The 14216-nt window shown below is 47.1% G+C and overlaps 1 protein-coding gene across 3 annotated transcripts in view; it reads left to right on the forward strand.

The window, feature by feature from the left end:
• The first annotated feature begins 12572 nt into the window (after window positions 1-12572).
• The window catches only part of ZBTB17 (zinc finger and BTB domain containing 17), a 417671-nt gene continuing 416027 nt past the window's right edge, over window positions 12573-14216 (forward strand). For 2 of the 3 annotated variants that reach the window (XM_078642537.1, XM_078642540.1), the window contains exon 1: window positions 12573-12693. The gene's annotated coding sequence lies outside the window, so the exon portion shown is untranslated. The remainder of the gene's footprint in view (window positions 12694-14216) is intronic. The other variant, XM_078642535.1, reaches the window with a different exon arrangement.

The raw sequence follows: 14216 nt of genomic DNA on the forward strand, positions 1-14216 counted from the left end.
TGCGGCCCAAGTCCAGGTGTCCCAAGGGTCCAGTGACGTCTCCCTGGCGATCCTGACCTGGCATCCAGCGTTGGACGACCTCTCCTGAACTCCCCCCCTCCCTCGACGCCTGCCGCCTCAACCTGAAGGGTCCCTCCAACCGCAACCTGATCTGGCGAGATAAACCCAATGCCTAAAGACACCCCTGCACCGCAGCCCCTAGGCCTAAGAGGGACCAATCTACAGTGTACCGGCATCCCCCCACTATCCAACTCCCCTCTCCAGTCATTGGAGACCTTCAGCCAGCCTTCCGGACCGAACCTGCAGGCTTTGTCTGCAACTGAAGATCTCCATTGCTTTCTAAAGGGCACCCAACGCCTCCTTTGCACCCTGCCGCCCCTGTGCCGCTGGTGGTGCAGCTTTAGTGCTACTTAATGGCCCCTGCAGTGCTGACCTCAACCCCCAGGGCCTGTGTCCCTGATCCGCGGGTACTTATCTGCATGGGTACCTTTTCGAGGAACCCCCAGCTCCTACAGGCTAACATTGGGCCCAGTGACCTCTGCACCCAGCTGCCCTAGTGCCGCTGGTGGTGCAGTACCTACCTTTGTCTGACCTATGCCCAGTGCTGGTCAAACCCTCTGAATACTGAACGTGTAAGTCGAGTAGTTACCTGCAATTACTTACCCTTCTTTCCTCCCATAGGATTGTATTGGTTTTCTCCTATTGCACTAAGTGCTGATTCTGAGACTAATACAAAGTATCTCTTTTTGACTTTGACAAATCTTACATGCTTCTGTAAAGTATTTTGAATGCTTCTACAAACGTTTGCCATCTGTTATTGCATTTCTGAAAAGTTTACTTACCTGTAACTGAGTTCAACTTGGTTTCTAAAATAAAAGTAACTAAAGTAATATTTTTACAATACGTTGCTTGAAGTTAGTCATTGAATGTGTGTTTATGCCCTGAATGAGTTTGTACAACACATGCATTCACACTACCCTCTGATAAGCCTAACTGCTCAGCCCAGGTACCCCTAAACTGAGAGTAAGGTATTAACTACTTTATACTCTGGTATACTTTTGGGTACTCACTGGACTCTGTGCACACTATACCGCTTTTTGGTATAGTATATACAAAACCAGCTTCCTACACCAATGCACAAGCCGGCAGCACAGCATTACTCGAGATGGGTGCACAGTGGAAGAGGAGACGCAGACACGCTGCCAACAATACATTATTCAATTACTAAACGCACGGGTAAGCAGCAAACACTGCAGAGCGTATTTCTTGTCCTAGGTGCCAGGAGATTCGCGGACAGAAAGTAAACAGACATTATTGTGTAATTGTACAGGGTGGACAGATAGATTTTAATACTTCACAGATTAAAACATGCTTTACGTTGGTACTCAAACAGACATCGATTGTTAAAAATGCACTTCTGCTATTACGTGTCTGGTGCGGGTGGAGAGTTAGGTAGGCTCTCAACAAGGCAATATTTGAAGCACATGTTGAATTCAGCAATCCACACAGACTTTAAAACCTGCAGTGCTTGTGCCATGTGCTTAAAGAAGAAAGACAGACTGCACACACTTTGCTGGATGAATGCAGACACACAGACAGGCTGCACACTCTTCACTCTTTCTATAATGTGCTAGAGCGGTCAAAGACAGTCGGTCGCCACGGCATAGTAATCCTTTGCTTATTTCTGGCAGTCACCAACCGAGGGAATAAATACGGCAGTCTAGTATTTGATTAAGCAAGCAATACATAGCAACATATATAGTTTGATTGCTTAGAAATGTTGTGGGGGCCTGATGTACGAGCAAAGTTTCTAATTCATTTTTGCTAGAAATACGGGCCGAGCACTAGCGTATTTTTGTCGGTGCTGGCTTACACATAACTACGGGTGATTCATGACTTGAGTGAATCTGGGCACGGGAATGTGGCTATTTTGGATATTTAAATGGAGCCCTGAGATATGGACAGTGTACAAATGTGCCATCTGATGAAAAGCTTGTTACGATGTTGGGGCACTGTTAGACTTGGCATCTTTTGGCATGTTTCTCCTGAGTTTTTGCTTTCTGACCTCCCGTTTTTTTACTGGCTTAGTGTTTCTGCACGCTTTCTCACTGCTGATCAGAGTTAAAGTGCAAGTACTCCTGTTGTAAATTGTGTTATGGATTGGTGTTTCCATGATTGGCATATTTGATTTACGTGTCAGTCCCTAGTAAAGTGCACTGAGTGTGCCAGGGCCTGTAAATCAAATGCTGTTAGCGGGCTGCAGCACTGGATTGTGCCACCCATACAAACAGCCTGTAAATGTAACTCTGGCCTGCCATTGCAGAGCCTGTGTACAGTCTGGGACTGCCATGTCGACTTGGCAAGTGTACCCACTTGCCAGGCCCTAATCTTACCTTTTCTTACATGTCAGTAACCCATAAGGTAGGCCCAAGGTACCCCTGTGGCCCGGGTGCAGTTTATGTGAAAGATAGGGCATGCCCTGGTGTGTGTGGCATGTCCTGATAGTGAATTACTGCCAATTTCGTTTTTCACTATTGAAAGGCTACCTGTTCCCATAGGACTAAATTGGGAGTTTGTTTATTTATTTAAGAGGTTTTATATAGCGCTAGCCAGACCCGAAGGTATCAGAGCGCTTTACAGCGAGTAGAAAAACACATAAAAGAGGAACAAGAAAGCGTAAGTGATCAAAAGATCCAGTGTGCTGTGCGTCCCTCGGAGCACATTGAGGTAGAGTGGTTCCGATGTAGTTTCGATCCGAGGGTAAAGTCCTGAGCTCCGTTTCCCTCCGGGAGTGGAGGAGAGTAGGGGGTTAAGGGGCGTGGATGAGGATGGGAATGTTGGAGCAATTGTCTGTTGGCAGCAAGGTGTCAGCTTGTGCACTTCGGATTTCAGTTTGGGAAGGTACGGTTGAGGTATAAGTCTTTTAGGAGTCTTTTGAATTTTATGAAGGAGGGAGTAGTCCTGATGTCAACCGGGATGGAGTTCCATATTTTGGGTGCGTTTCCTGCGAAGGAACGAGCTGCAGTTTTTTGCTTGCGTGTTTTCAGAGGGATTAGTAGGAGGGTGTTGGAACTCCTAAGGTTTCTTGACTGGCCGGCTTTCTTGAGCTTGGAGGCCAGGTATTCTGGTTTCCCTGTGTGTAAGGCTTTGTGAGTAAGGCAGGCGGTTCTGAAGTTGGCACGCAATTCCACTGGGAGCCATTTTAGTTCTCTGAGTGCGGGAGATAGGTGGTCGTACTTTTTGACTCCGGTGACCATTCTGGCAGCCGCGTTGAGAGTTGTTTTGAGTGGAGCTAGGCGGGAGAGAGCTGTACCGGAGAGAACTGCATTCCCATAGTCCAGTCTAGATAACACCAGTGATTGGGTGGCTTGCTTGAGGTCCGTGGGTGGGATGAAAGGTTTGATTTTGTTGAGGAGCTTCAAATTAAGGAAGGCACTCTTGGCAGAGGTCATGATGTGATTTGTCATGGTTAGTTTTTGGTCGAGGGTGATTCCTAGAGATTTTACTGAGTTAGCCAGGGTGAGATTGCCATTGAGAGCATCTATAGCTTTCAGCCACTCTCTAATTTGCGGGTTTTCATCTTTGTTGGAGATAAGGAGGATTTCGGTTTTTTCATGATTGAGTTTAAGGTGGTTTGTGGCAAGCCATTGTTGAACTTCTTTGAGAGTGTTGTTGAGTCTTAGGATGTCATTAATGGAGGAGGTTTCCAGGTAGATCTGGGTGTCGTCAGCATATAGGTGGAAGGGTATGTTGGCTTTTTGTAGGATGGTTGTGAGGGGTTCCATGTATATGTTGAACAGTTGAGGAGAGAGTACTGAGCCTTGGGGGACGCCTCTGTTGACGGGGAGTGGGTCGGACGTAAAGGATTTGATTTTTATCCTTTGGGAGCGACCATGAAAGAAGGAAGAGAACCATTGAAGGACCACCTCGTCTGCACCTACTCGGTCTTTGAGAGCCTTGATGAGAAGATTGTGATCCACAGTGTCGAAGGCTGCCGAGAGGTCTAGGAGAATGAGTAGGCAACATTGGTCAGAGTCAGGGGATTTGAGGATGTCATCCACGAAGTTAAGGATCGCAGTTTCAGTGCTACATCCTTTTCTGAAGCCTGATTGGTGTTGGTCTAGCAGGTTGATATTGTCCAGGTGCCGATTCAGTTGCTGGAGAACACATTTTTCGAGGAGTTTGGCTAGGAAGGGGAGATTGGAAACCGGTCTGAAGTTGTTCAGGTCGTTGGGGTCTAGGCCAGGCTTTTTGAGTAAAGGTGTGACTTGTCCGACTTTGAGACAGTCTGGTATGATGCCAGTTTTTAAGGAACTGTTTATGATTTCGCACCATCGTGGTGCGAGGGAGAGTTTCAGCTTTTTGGTCAGTTGAGAGGGTACAGGGTCGAGGATGTGTGAAGAGGGTTTGGAGGAGGAGATTAGATTGAGAATCTCAGCTACAGGTACGAGGTCGAAGGTTCTCCAGGTTTTAGTGGGACGCGAGCTAGGGGTGGTTTCAATTGCTGGGGCTGAGTTTTTAGAGGCGTGATTGAGGATGGTGCCGAGTGATTGCTCGATCTTGTTGATTTTTTCGTTGAAGAAGGTTGCGAAGTTGTCGCATAGAACTTTGGAGGCCTGCACTGGGGTTGAAGAGGGTTTGGAGGTTTGCTGCTTGATGATGTTAAAGAGTTCTTTTGGCCTGTTTTTCGCATTGTCGAGGGCGGTGCAGAAGAAACTGTTTTTTTCCTTAATGATATGTTTTTTGTACACTCTTCTTGCAGTTTTGAGTTTTTCGCAGAGGTTAGCAGAGGGATCCTTTCTCCATAGACGTTCTGTGGCTCTAAGCTGCCTCCTTTCGTCGTTAAGGTCCTTGTTGAACCAGGATCTGGAGGGGATGTTCCTGGATTTTTTCAGTTTCAGGGGGGCAAGTTGGTCTAGGATAGAGGACATGGTTGTGTTGTAGTGGGATGTGAGGTCTGTTGTGGAGAGACCAACCTGGGGGGTGGGGAGGAGAGTGGTTATTTTTTCTTCCAGGTCATCCATGTTGATCTGTGTTAGGTTTCTTGTCCATGTGGGAGGGTCTTGGATGGGATGTTGGCGCATGATCGGTTGGGAGATGCGGAATAAGATTAAGTGGTGGTCTGACCAGTCGACAGGTAGGATGCGGTCTAATGTGATTACGTTATGTTGGGCGATGATGGCATCCAGAATTGCACCTTTGTTGTGGGTTTCTTCTGAGCAGTACTGGGTGAGGTCGTTGCTCTGTAATAGTTCGTTCAGGTTTTGTATTGGTGCGCTGTTTAAATCATTCCAGTGCATGTTGAGGTCTCCAAGAATTAGGTTGTTGCTGTCTCGTAGAGAGCAGTGGGCGACCAGGTCTGAGAAGTGTTCCATGAACGAGGGGGTGTTGCCAGGAGGGTGGTATAGGAGATGACAGAGTAGTGAATTATTGTTACTGGTGATAATGTTGGTGGCTAGGCATTCGAAGGAGTTGTAATTGAACGTGTCAATTTCCGTCCCAGATAGGTTGTTGTTGTGAATGATTGCTAGTCCCCCACCTTTCTGGTCTGGCCTATCTTTGTTGATTATAGAGAAGCCCGGGGGTACAAGCATATCCATGATTGGAGGAGAGGTGTCGTTCAGCCAAGTCTCTGTGATGAAGGCTATATCAATGCCATGTTTGAGGATGGATTCCGCTAACTCCGTGGCATGTTTAGTAGCTGACCTGCAGTTAATGAGCATGCAGTTGGTCAGGGGTGACTCTTCTTTTGGTTCGTTCATGAGGGGGATAGTTGGGATGTTGATGAGGGAGGGTGGGGGTCTAGGGGGTTTCCGGATGGGGTGATCACTTCTGAGTCCAGTGATTACTTGGATCGAGGACTGGGGGGTGTGCGAAGATGGGGTGGTGTACGAGGAGGCCAGCTCGGTCGCTTCGACAGGCGACATGGCTTCCATAGTTCTATTGGGTCTTGTAGTTCGGTTCGAGAGGGGGGGTGGGGTACAGCTGGGCCGCGGAACCTTCGGAGTGGTTTGGTGAGAGAGGTTGGGGTGATAGGGGTCACGTGGGGGTTTAAAGACGGCACATGACATGTGGCGAGGTTGCTTAGGATGACTTTCAGGTCCTGTATTATAGTAGCCACTTGGCTTTCAATCAGGGAGAGTCGGCGCCCTGTCTCTTCTTGGGGAGGAGTGGGGGGGGTTTTGGTGAGGTCTTCACGGAGGGGCGAAGATCTGAGAGTGTTTGGCTTACTTTTGGTGGTTGTTGTGTTGTCGGTCTGGGTTGTGGTATTGGAGGGAGGGTGGGTGGGGTCATGATGTGGTGGTTGGTTTCTTATAAGGGTGGGGGGGTGCTTGGGAGACGTAGCTTGGGTGTTGTGGTCGCCCGGTAATGCTCGAAGTCGAGACGGAGCGTGAGTGTTGGTGGGGGCGGGTGGGGGTATGGCGTGGATGTTCTGGTGGGGGGACTGGTTGTCGAGGAAGGGGGGGACCGATGGGAGGGGAGGCTGCGTGCGGGTGAGGGTAGTCCTCAGAGAGGGAAAGAGGAGATCGAATGACTCCAGGTTGATATTGTTGGCTTGAATCAAGACTGTGCCATTGGAGTAAATGGTCACAAAGGTGTTCCCACAGCGCGCCTTCCGGTTAGGGGTGGAGAAAGATAGTTTGCAGCTATGGGGAGTACTGATGGTTTTGGAGATGTGGAGTTGTGCTCTCAGGATGGAATTCCACCTGTCGGGGCTTTCCGTGTGAAAGATGAGGTCCATTTTTACTTGGCCTTTGGTGGAACAATGGTAAAGGTCAGCAAAGAGTGATTCGGGGAATTGCCTGATCAGTTTGTGTTTGAGGTTTTTTTTCACTTTAGGAGAGAGGTTGGGGGGGAGACTAATCACTAATCACTGATAACATCTAATAAACATAACTGGCCATGGGAATTAGGTGGAAAAATAAAGTTTAGCATGCCTGAACTCAAAATCTAAAGATGCATCTTTAATGAAGGTGATTTTTACATTCTGTGTTTGAAAATACCACTTTTAGAAAGTACGTATTTTCTTGCTCAGCCATCCAGTAGCCCTCTGCTGGGGTTGTGGATTGACTGTTTGGGTTTTGGGTGATAGGGGCTGGGGAGGAGCTGTAGCTCCAGATAGTCTTGGTGGGTCAGGAAAGGGCTGAATAGACCAGGGCTGCATTTAGAGTAGGGGGAGGAGATTTCCTTTCACCTGAATGGGGGTGGTCTGCCTCTGACAATGCCGTCTCTACCTCCAGCCAGGAAGCCGCAACAGATAGGGCAGAACTGGTTCAGGATGGGCTCTCTGCCTGAGAGGACAAAGGATTTTGGTCTATAAAAAGTGGGGTCCAGACCCCTGAACTTTAGAACTCTTTTGGACCGAGAAGAAGAGCTGGAGAAGCTGTGAGGAGGAACTACCACTTTGCTGAGTGCTTTGCTATCTTGGCCTGCAGTGGCTGCTTCAGTCTTGGGCAGTGAAAGGACTGGACTGAACTTTCTGCAATCTATTTTTGTGAGTTTCTCCATGGTCTTGAGGTAGAGCTTGCCCCCTTTTCAAGAAGTCTCCGGAACAGCAAATACTTCAAGTTCTTCTGCCCTCAGCACTGGGGACTGTGTGTTTTGTGCTGCAACAGAAAAAAAGCCATGTGGGGAGTGCTTCACGCCGCTCCACTCCCAGACGCACAGCAGGTTTTGTGGATATCAAATCCAACCAATTTATCATCCTTTTACACCTTCATTATATTCGTCATTTTTTCACCATTATGTTGCCATTCTTTCTCTTTTTTTCGAAGTTTATCCACATGTTAAACAAATTGTATTTAGGAAACTTCACGTATTAACATGTGCCCATCCAGGCCTCCTTGGAAATACGATCCCATACAAATAATAGTTCGAAGCAGCGAATCTTTATTTCAACCCAATGCATTTCGGGCTATTTATAGCCCTTCGTCGGGGGTAACTGAAAGTTAATAATAACAAAACATTGCATTAATATATGTATGGTTTCTTCTTTACAATTACAATCCTCTTAATTTAAACAAACGCATATGACATTTAGCATGTAATAAAACAATTCCCATTTCATTGATTGAAATATCTGATGTATTACTAGTGTTCGTCCCCTTACGTCCAAATATATAGTTTTCATAAAAACAATGAAACTGTCAAGTGCATCTATATCATTATATTACTCAGCTCAATTTTTGCTTCTGACAAGCATTCGAGAAAAACTTCCATCCGGCAGTTGAAGCCACATTCTTTTCGCATTTATTGCCCCGACTCACACTAAGCCCAGCTTGCGTGTTTCTAGATTGTTGACTACACCTAAATGCTATAATTATGTCTCTCTGCTTGCGGGCATGTCTCCCTCACTTGCATATCCCTTCTATCGGGCATCTAACAATGGCTATTTCCTTCGCGCACGATAACCAAACATTTCAGTGTTACGAATTTCAACAAGACTCCGTGCGTACCTGCTTGAAACATCGCCTCATTCTTTTTACTCAGCATTAACTTCTGGTTCTTCTTTGTCCAGTGTAACCGTCCTGCTGAACCCACCCGATTTAAACTACGTATACTCCACCCACCTCACGTGTAAAAACCTCCCAGAGTCACTAGCGTTCATCACGTTACTACAGTGCCCATACTGCACCTCTTTCTTCCGCCTGATCAATGCTCACAAAAAACGAACATACATCTTATTTAACATATGCGTACTGTATCGTAAATTTCTGCTTTTATAAAAAATCATTAAGTCCTTTCATGTTATCTCCTTCATCCAAAGCTGCTTAGAACTTGCTGTTATCATGATATGTGGACACTTTCATCAAAACAAATGTTTGTCTTTTTAAACTTGCTATTTTCTCGGGTGCACAACCAGCGTGGGGCAATCAATGTAAACAATGGAAGTGGTGGCATGCACACCGTTATAGTCCTTATTTAGTGGACTAAATAAGGACTATAACGGTGTGCATGCCACCACTTCCATTGCAACAGAAGAAAAAGCAACCCGGCGCCTTCTACGACGCCGCTGCGGACTCCGTGTCCTGAAGGCTCCGCAGAGGACACCGCCGCAACGCGACCCTGGTCTCACCGATGATGCCTGCTGATGCCGTCACAGAGCCACTGCTCACACCGCGACCTGTGGGCACCGCACTCCACATCACGTCGTGCCACCGCCTTGGTATCCCCTACTACGCCACTCCACAATGGAATCAACGCCGCTGCTTGCACGTGATTCGAGAGCACAGCTCGTAACGTTACACGACGCACCGCCCTCATCCCGCACCGCAGCCTTGGCCTACCGACGCCAGCGCCTTCGACTCCAGTTCATCAGCAGACAGCGCTTCAGCACCGTGACCTGCCAGCACCGCGATGAGCACCGCATCACTTAGCACCGCAACCTGGTATTCACCGATGACACCATCTGACGCCGCCACCGGGCAGCTGCTCGCACCTCGACCTGAGGGCACTGCACGCTGCACCACTGCACTTCGCACCACAGCACCCGACGCCTGCAGACGCCAGTGCTCCTGACTTCAAACACGAGGAGTTCGCTTTGCAAAGCGTGTGACTTCAAGGGCCCGGCGACTCCAGCACCGACCTCCGGGACCGACGCCTGCGGACGCCGGGCTTTCGGAAGCTCAAGGAGAGGTTTCCGGCGCCCTGCATTTCTAAAGGTACTATTGTGCAGGTAACTGGTCCGCGATGCCGCGTTCAGCCAGAACTGTTTGAATTTGTTTGTTCACGACGCTGTGATAGCCCCAGAGGGAGCTGTCGACTTCAAGGAACTGTTTTTCAAGGTTATTGTGATAACTGAAGATTTCTAAGTACTGTATTGTAGATTTGTATCTTTTTTGGTCTGGTCTTAAGTATATAAAAATATTGGATATTTTTCTAAACCGTTGTGGTGTCCTTTTGTAGTGCTTACACTGTATTACTTTTGGTTATGTGCAAATGCTTTACATACTGTCTCTAAGATAAGCCTGACTGCTTGTGCCAAGCTACCAAGGGGATGAGCAGGGGTTATTTTAGGAGTGTAACTTCCTTATCCTGACTAGAAGGAAGGGTCCCTACTTGGACAAGGTACAAGCCCTTGCCAACTAGAGACCCCCATTTCTAACAGGTACATAACAGGTCTATAAGGGCTGATCACTAGTGTGTTTTTTACAGTGTTTACTTACACACATCAATACAGCTATGGGGGACTTAAGTCTTGAATGATGGATCGGCAATATGGTGGTATAGTAACAAATATGCCTGTGCTTGGACGTCACAGTATAATCTCCTAGTTTCACTTGCTATGTCATAAAATGTGCTTTTTAGGCTAGGGCTCAGTCATGAATGATCAGATAAATAAGATCATCTTCTGAGCAGGTGCAGTGCCTGCCTACACCCTGTTACTGGGAACTGCAGTCACGCAGTCTGTCTTCAGCTATTGCCCTTCCATTTCTGGTACTTTGCAGAAGTTTTGAGATCTCAGAGTTTCTCGTCGTGCAAATGGGTGTCATTTCTGATATTTATATGTTTCCCTCGTCTTCACTGCTTGGTTTTATGAGCAAGTGTCACTAATAGGCGTGGAAATGTCACTCATATTTACACTGAATTTACAAAAATGTCACATATAGCAATTTGAAACCTTGGCAGTATGAATTTAGGGAATTACCTGTTGATTTCAAGCAGAAAGGAGGAAATTGGCTGCTTGCTCCCAGCACAGGGGAGGCAGAGCTGGGAGGAGGGTGGAGGAGCACAGTCTGGAGGTACTGCTATATCTGAAGGCACATAAATGTGACCTTGTCATTGTGGAGAAGTGTGGCTCACTGGTTAGAGGAGGCAGACCCTGATGCAGAGGTCAGGCCGGGACCAGGGTTCAATTCCCGACGCGGCAGGGTCTTGAGCCCAAAATGTCCACGGACTCGATAATTCTCGCCTCGGTGCCTACTCGAATCATGGGTTCACACTCTGCAGCTCTGGGCAATAGCTTGCTTAATCTCCACTACGGCCCCCCGCGGCGGGATGCCTGGTCTTCACCTTGGGGATACCCAGTAAGGGTAATCTCGCAGGGAAAGCCAGGACGGGTTCCCAAAGCAAGCGCTAAGAGACCTGTCGGTGATTTGGCGCTATATAAATCGAAATTAACATAACATAACCTTGTAAACAGGGCACAAGTCCGATAAAAAGAAGTGGTGGGACTGAACAAGTTAGACACTAAACAAGTGACATCATGACGGTGCCATCACAGCACATGGTGTCACGACGTAGCGCTATAAAATAAATAAAATAGTGCTATTTAAATTATTTGTGAAAAAACTGGGACAGGCCAACCCATCTGAGTCTTACAGTGTCTGCAGTTATATACAGGGACTGAACAAAGGCAAAAGCATGCATCTCTTAAGTACCTTTGAAGAGATAGCAAGTCGCGTGCCTTTGTTTCCCTCTGTCGCATTTACATTCATGTGTGATTCCAGGCCGCCTCCAGTCAAGATATTCAAACAAAAAGAGGCCTGATGGCCCCTTAACTTCGGCCTGGCTGAAGGTAAAAAAACAAAAAAAAAATTGCTGCCTGCACATTGCTGCTGGAGATTGAATGCCTGGTTCTTACACAAGGACACGTTCAGCATATTTCTCTGGGGCCCAACTTCTTGGCAGGGGGGGTGGCGTCCACCTTGTGAAAATAGTGGGTGGACGCTGTGTACCTGCGTGTACCCCCGACTCTTGTCCCGCTTGTAAATATGTAAAAGTTTGTGGACCAGGCCAGTAAGACTAATGGCGTTAGTCCTACTTTTATTTTATGTCTGGTCTGCACCGGTTTTTGCTACTGAATATGTGGTCACCCTCATAGGAGGTTGAAGCAAACAAATGATAAGCCTATGGGCGGGCTGTAGCCCACTGATTGTAAACATACCTTCTAAGAGACCGCGCATGCACTGTCTAGCCGAGACCCAAAAAACCCCAAGGAAATGGGAGTGACACTAAAGCAAACCAGTGGCTGTAATGCCACTGTAAATTCTCCATAAACCCATAATGGTTATTTCGCAAACAGACAGCGTGTGCTGTCTGGTAGGCGAGACCTAAAAAGTGATGCCTTCTAACAACAATATTTGCTATCTAATGGTGTATCGCGCAGATGGCAAATAAGTTACAAGTATCACAAATAAGACATAGAAAACACATGAACACACTACGTATCGAAATGCCGCACTATGTATAGTTGAGTTGAAAAAAGTATTCTATCCTACACACGGATGCCAACTTGTGACCTTCATAGATGTCTGCAAACTGTTGTTGGTGTTTTACTGAAAATCTGGCCAATGGCCACCCTACAGATCACCACCTGGAACCCTTGCCTTGTACTATTTCCTAGTTGCTTGCCTAGCCATTGGTGCAATTTCGTAGCCCCAACGGTTACTCAAACAGCTTTGTTATAGTACCCCCAAGATGAACCTCGACTGTCTGTTGCTGCTAACCGCTTAGCGTACAGCCTGCTACAACGTTTACCACATATGCTTTCACAGTTACGCATGCGCGTGCTTCCGTTCCTGTCCTAACCACGCCCTTGAAGCACTTTTTGACGAGAAGCAGTGTCTGTCAGAACACCGGATGTGCGTGTTGATGCGCGCGTTCTTTCCGTCGCTAAAGATGGCGGCGCCCTGGCAGGATCTCCGTTCCGAAGAGCCATGATATAATGTGAGCTCCGGCGGGTGCCTCCAGGTGAGAAACGGTGACCAAGAGTGAAGGGACGGTACATGGATATCATTAATAGTCTGTGTTGACATTGGTCACGCTGTTCTTAATCACCTATTTGTCAATGCTGCTTTCTGGAAGAGTTTATCCTAATTAGATTTAAAGTGTGGGACAGGTGGATGAGAGACAAGTGTTTAACTTATCGACGGTCCTAGCGGTGGACCCAAATAAAAAAGATAAAGTGGGACGGCAGAAACGGTGCAGAGGGGTTTGCCGGAGGGTTGGTCGTAAGGAGGGTCTTAAGAGATTCAAGTGGGAGGGACCATGACTTTTGAAAAGTAAACAACATTCTTGAATCCCTTTACATGTATGTATCCTATCGTTCAGGGCTTAGCACTTGTAAGACAATAGCTCGAGAAAACACAGCAATAGAGGTGTGAGTTGAGCATCCCACGGAGCCTGTAGGTTGCAGGTTAACCACGCTCTAGTTCAGTGAGATAGTTGCCGTGATCTGTGTGCATTCTGTTACAGGCTTCTATTTTGAGAAATGCAGCGTGCTGGTTTAATCCACATGCTGCACGAATGTTTGTGTTGTATTTTATATCTCTATGGTATATATTTGAACTAGACTTCCCTAATCCGCTATGCCGTCAATGCTAGCAAAAACCTCTAAAACTTTAGGTTCCACTTACAGGACAGTATTGTGTTCTGTTGAAATCATACTCTTTCATACATTTTGCAAGCAACTGACAGTGGTTTTCACGTCTATAGTGAAACGGTTTTATTAAGCTACGCTCATGCATAAGCTGTGCAGAGATCGAACAAGCTCCCTAAACAAAATGCGGTATATGCATATTGCTGGTAGTAGCATTGCAAAGCTGCCCTACAGAAACAGCCCAAGTACAACACTGATATCATCATTGCATGAATCTATGTTGATTTTATTAATTGTTATACTGTTTTCGGATAGATCATACGCAGGCAATGTTTCAGAGATGTGGTGCTGAGTGCAGTGGCCCCAAGAATAGTGTAAGACCTCAAAATGACAATATTACCTTTGAGCTCAGTCTCCCACATGTGGAAACCTGCAGAAAATGAAAAAACGAGTTTGAGCTATAGATCTGGAGCATCTGAACCAATCAAACACTCGCACCCAGTCAACAGATCTGGCAGAGTATGCTCAGACGTGAGTCCCTTGCTCACTTTGCCACTGGATTCAAGCAAGCCTGGCTGAAGACGGCTGAAATGCCAGAAACCAGTCCTAGGAAGTTTTATTCCGGTCCAGGGAAGGCATGGCTTGGCAGTTCGGTCTGGACTGTACCCATGAGGCACAGGGTCAGACTGATTTGCATATGGCCATGTCTGAACTGGGGTGGCAGAGTGGGCTAAAGAACGGTGATGGATTAAACGCAGATCTGTTGACTGGGTGTGAGTGTTTGATTGGTTCATATGCTCCGTCCATCACCACCCCCTTTTGTACCGCTTTGTTCGCCATAAGTGTGGCAGGGTATGCTCAGACGTGAGTCCCTTGCTCACTCTGCCACTGGATT

Source organism: Lissotriton helveticus, chromosome 5_1 (genome assembly GCF_964261635.1).
Source record: "Lissotriton helveticus chromosome 5_1, aLisHel1.1, whole genome shotgun sequence".
Taxonomy (NCBI): Eukaryota; Metazoa; Chordata; class Amphibia; order Caudata; family Salamandridae; genus Lissotriton; species Lissotriton helveticus.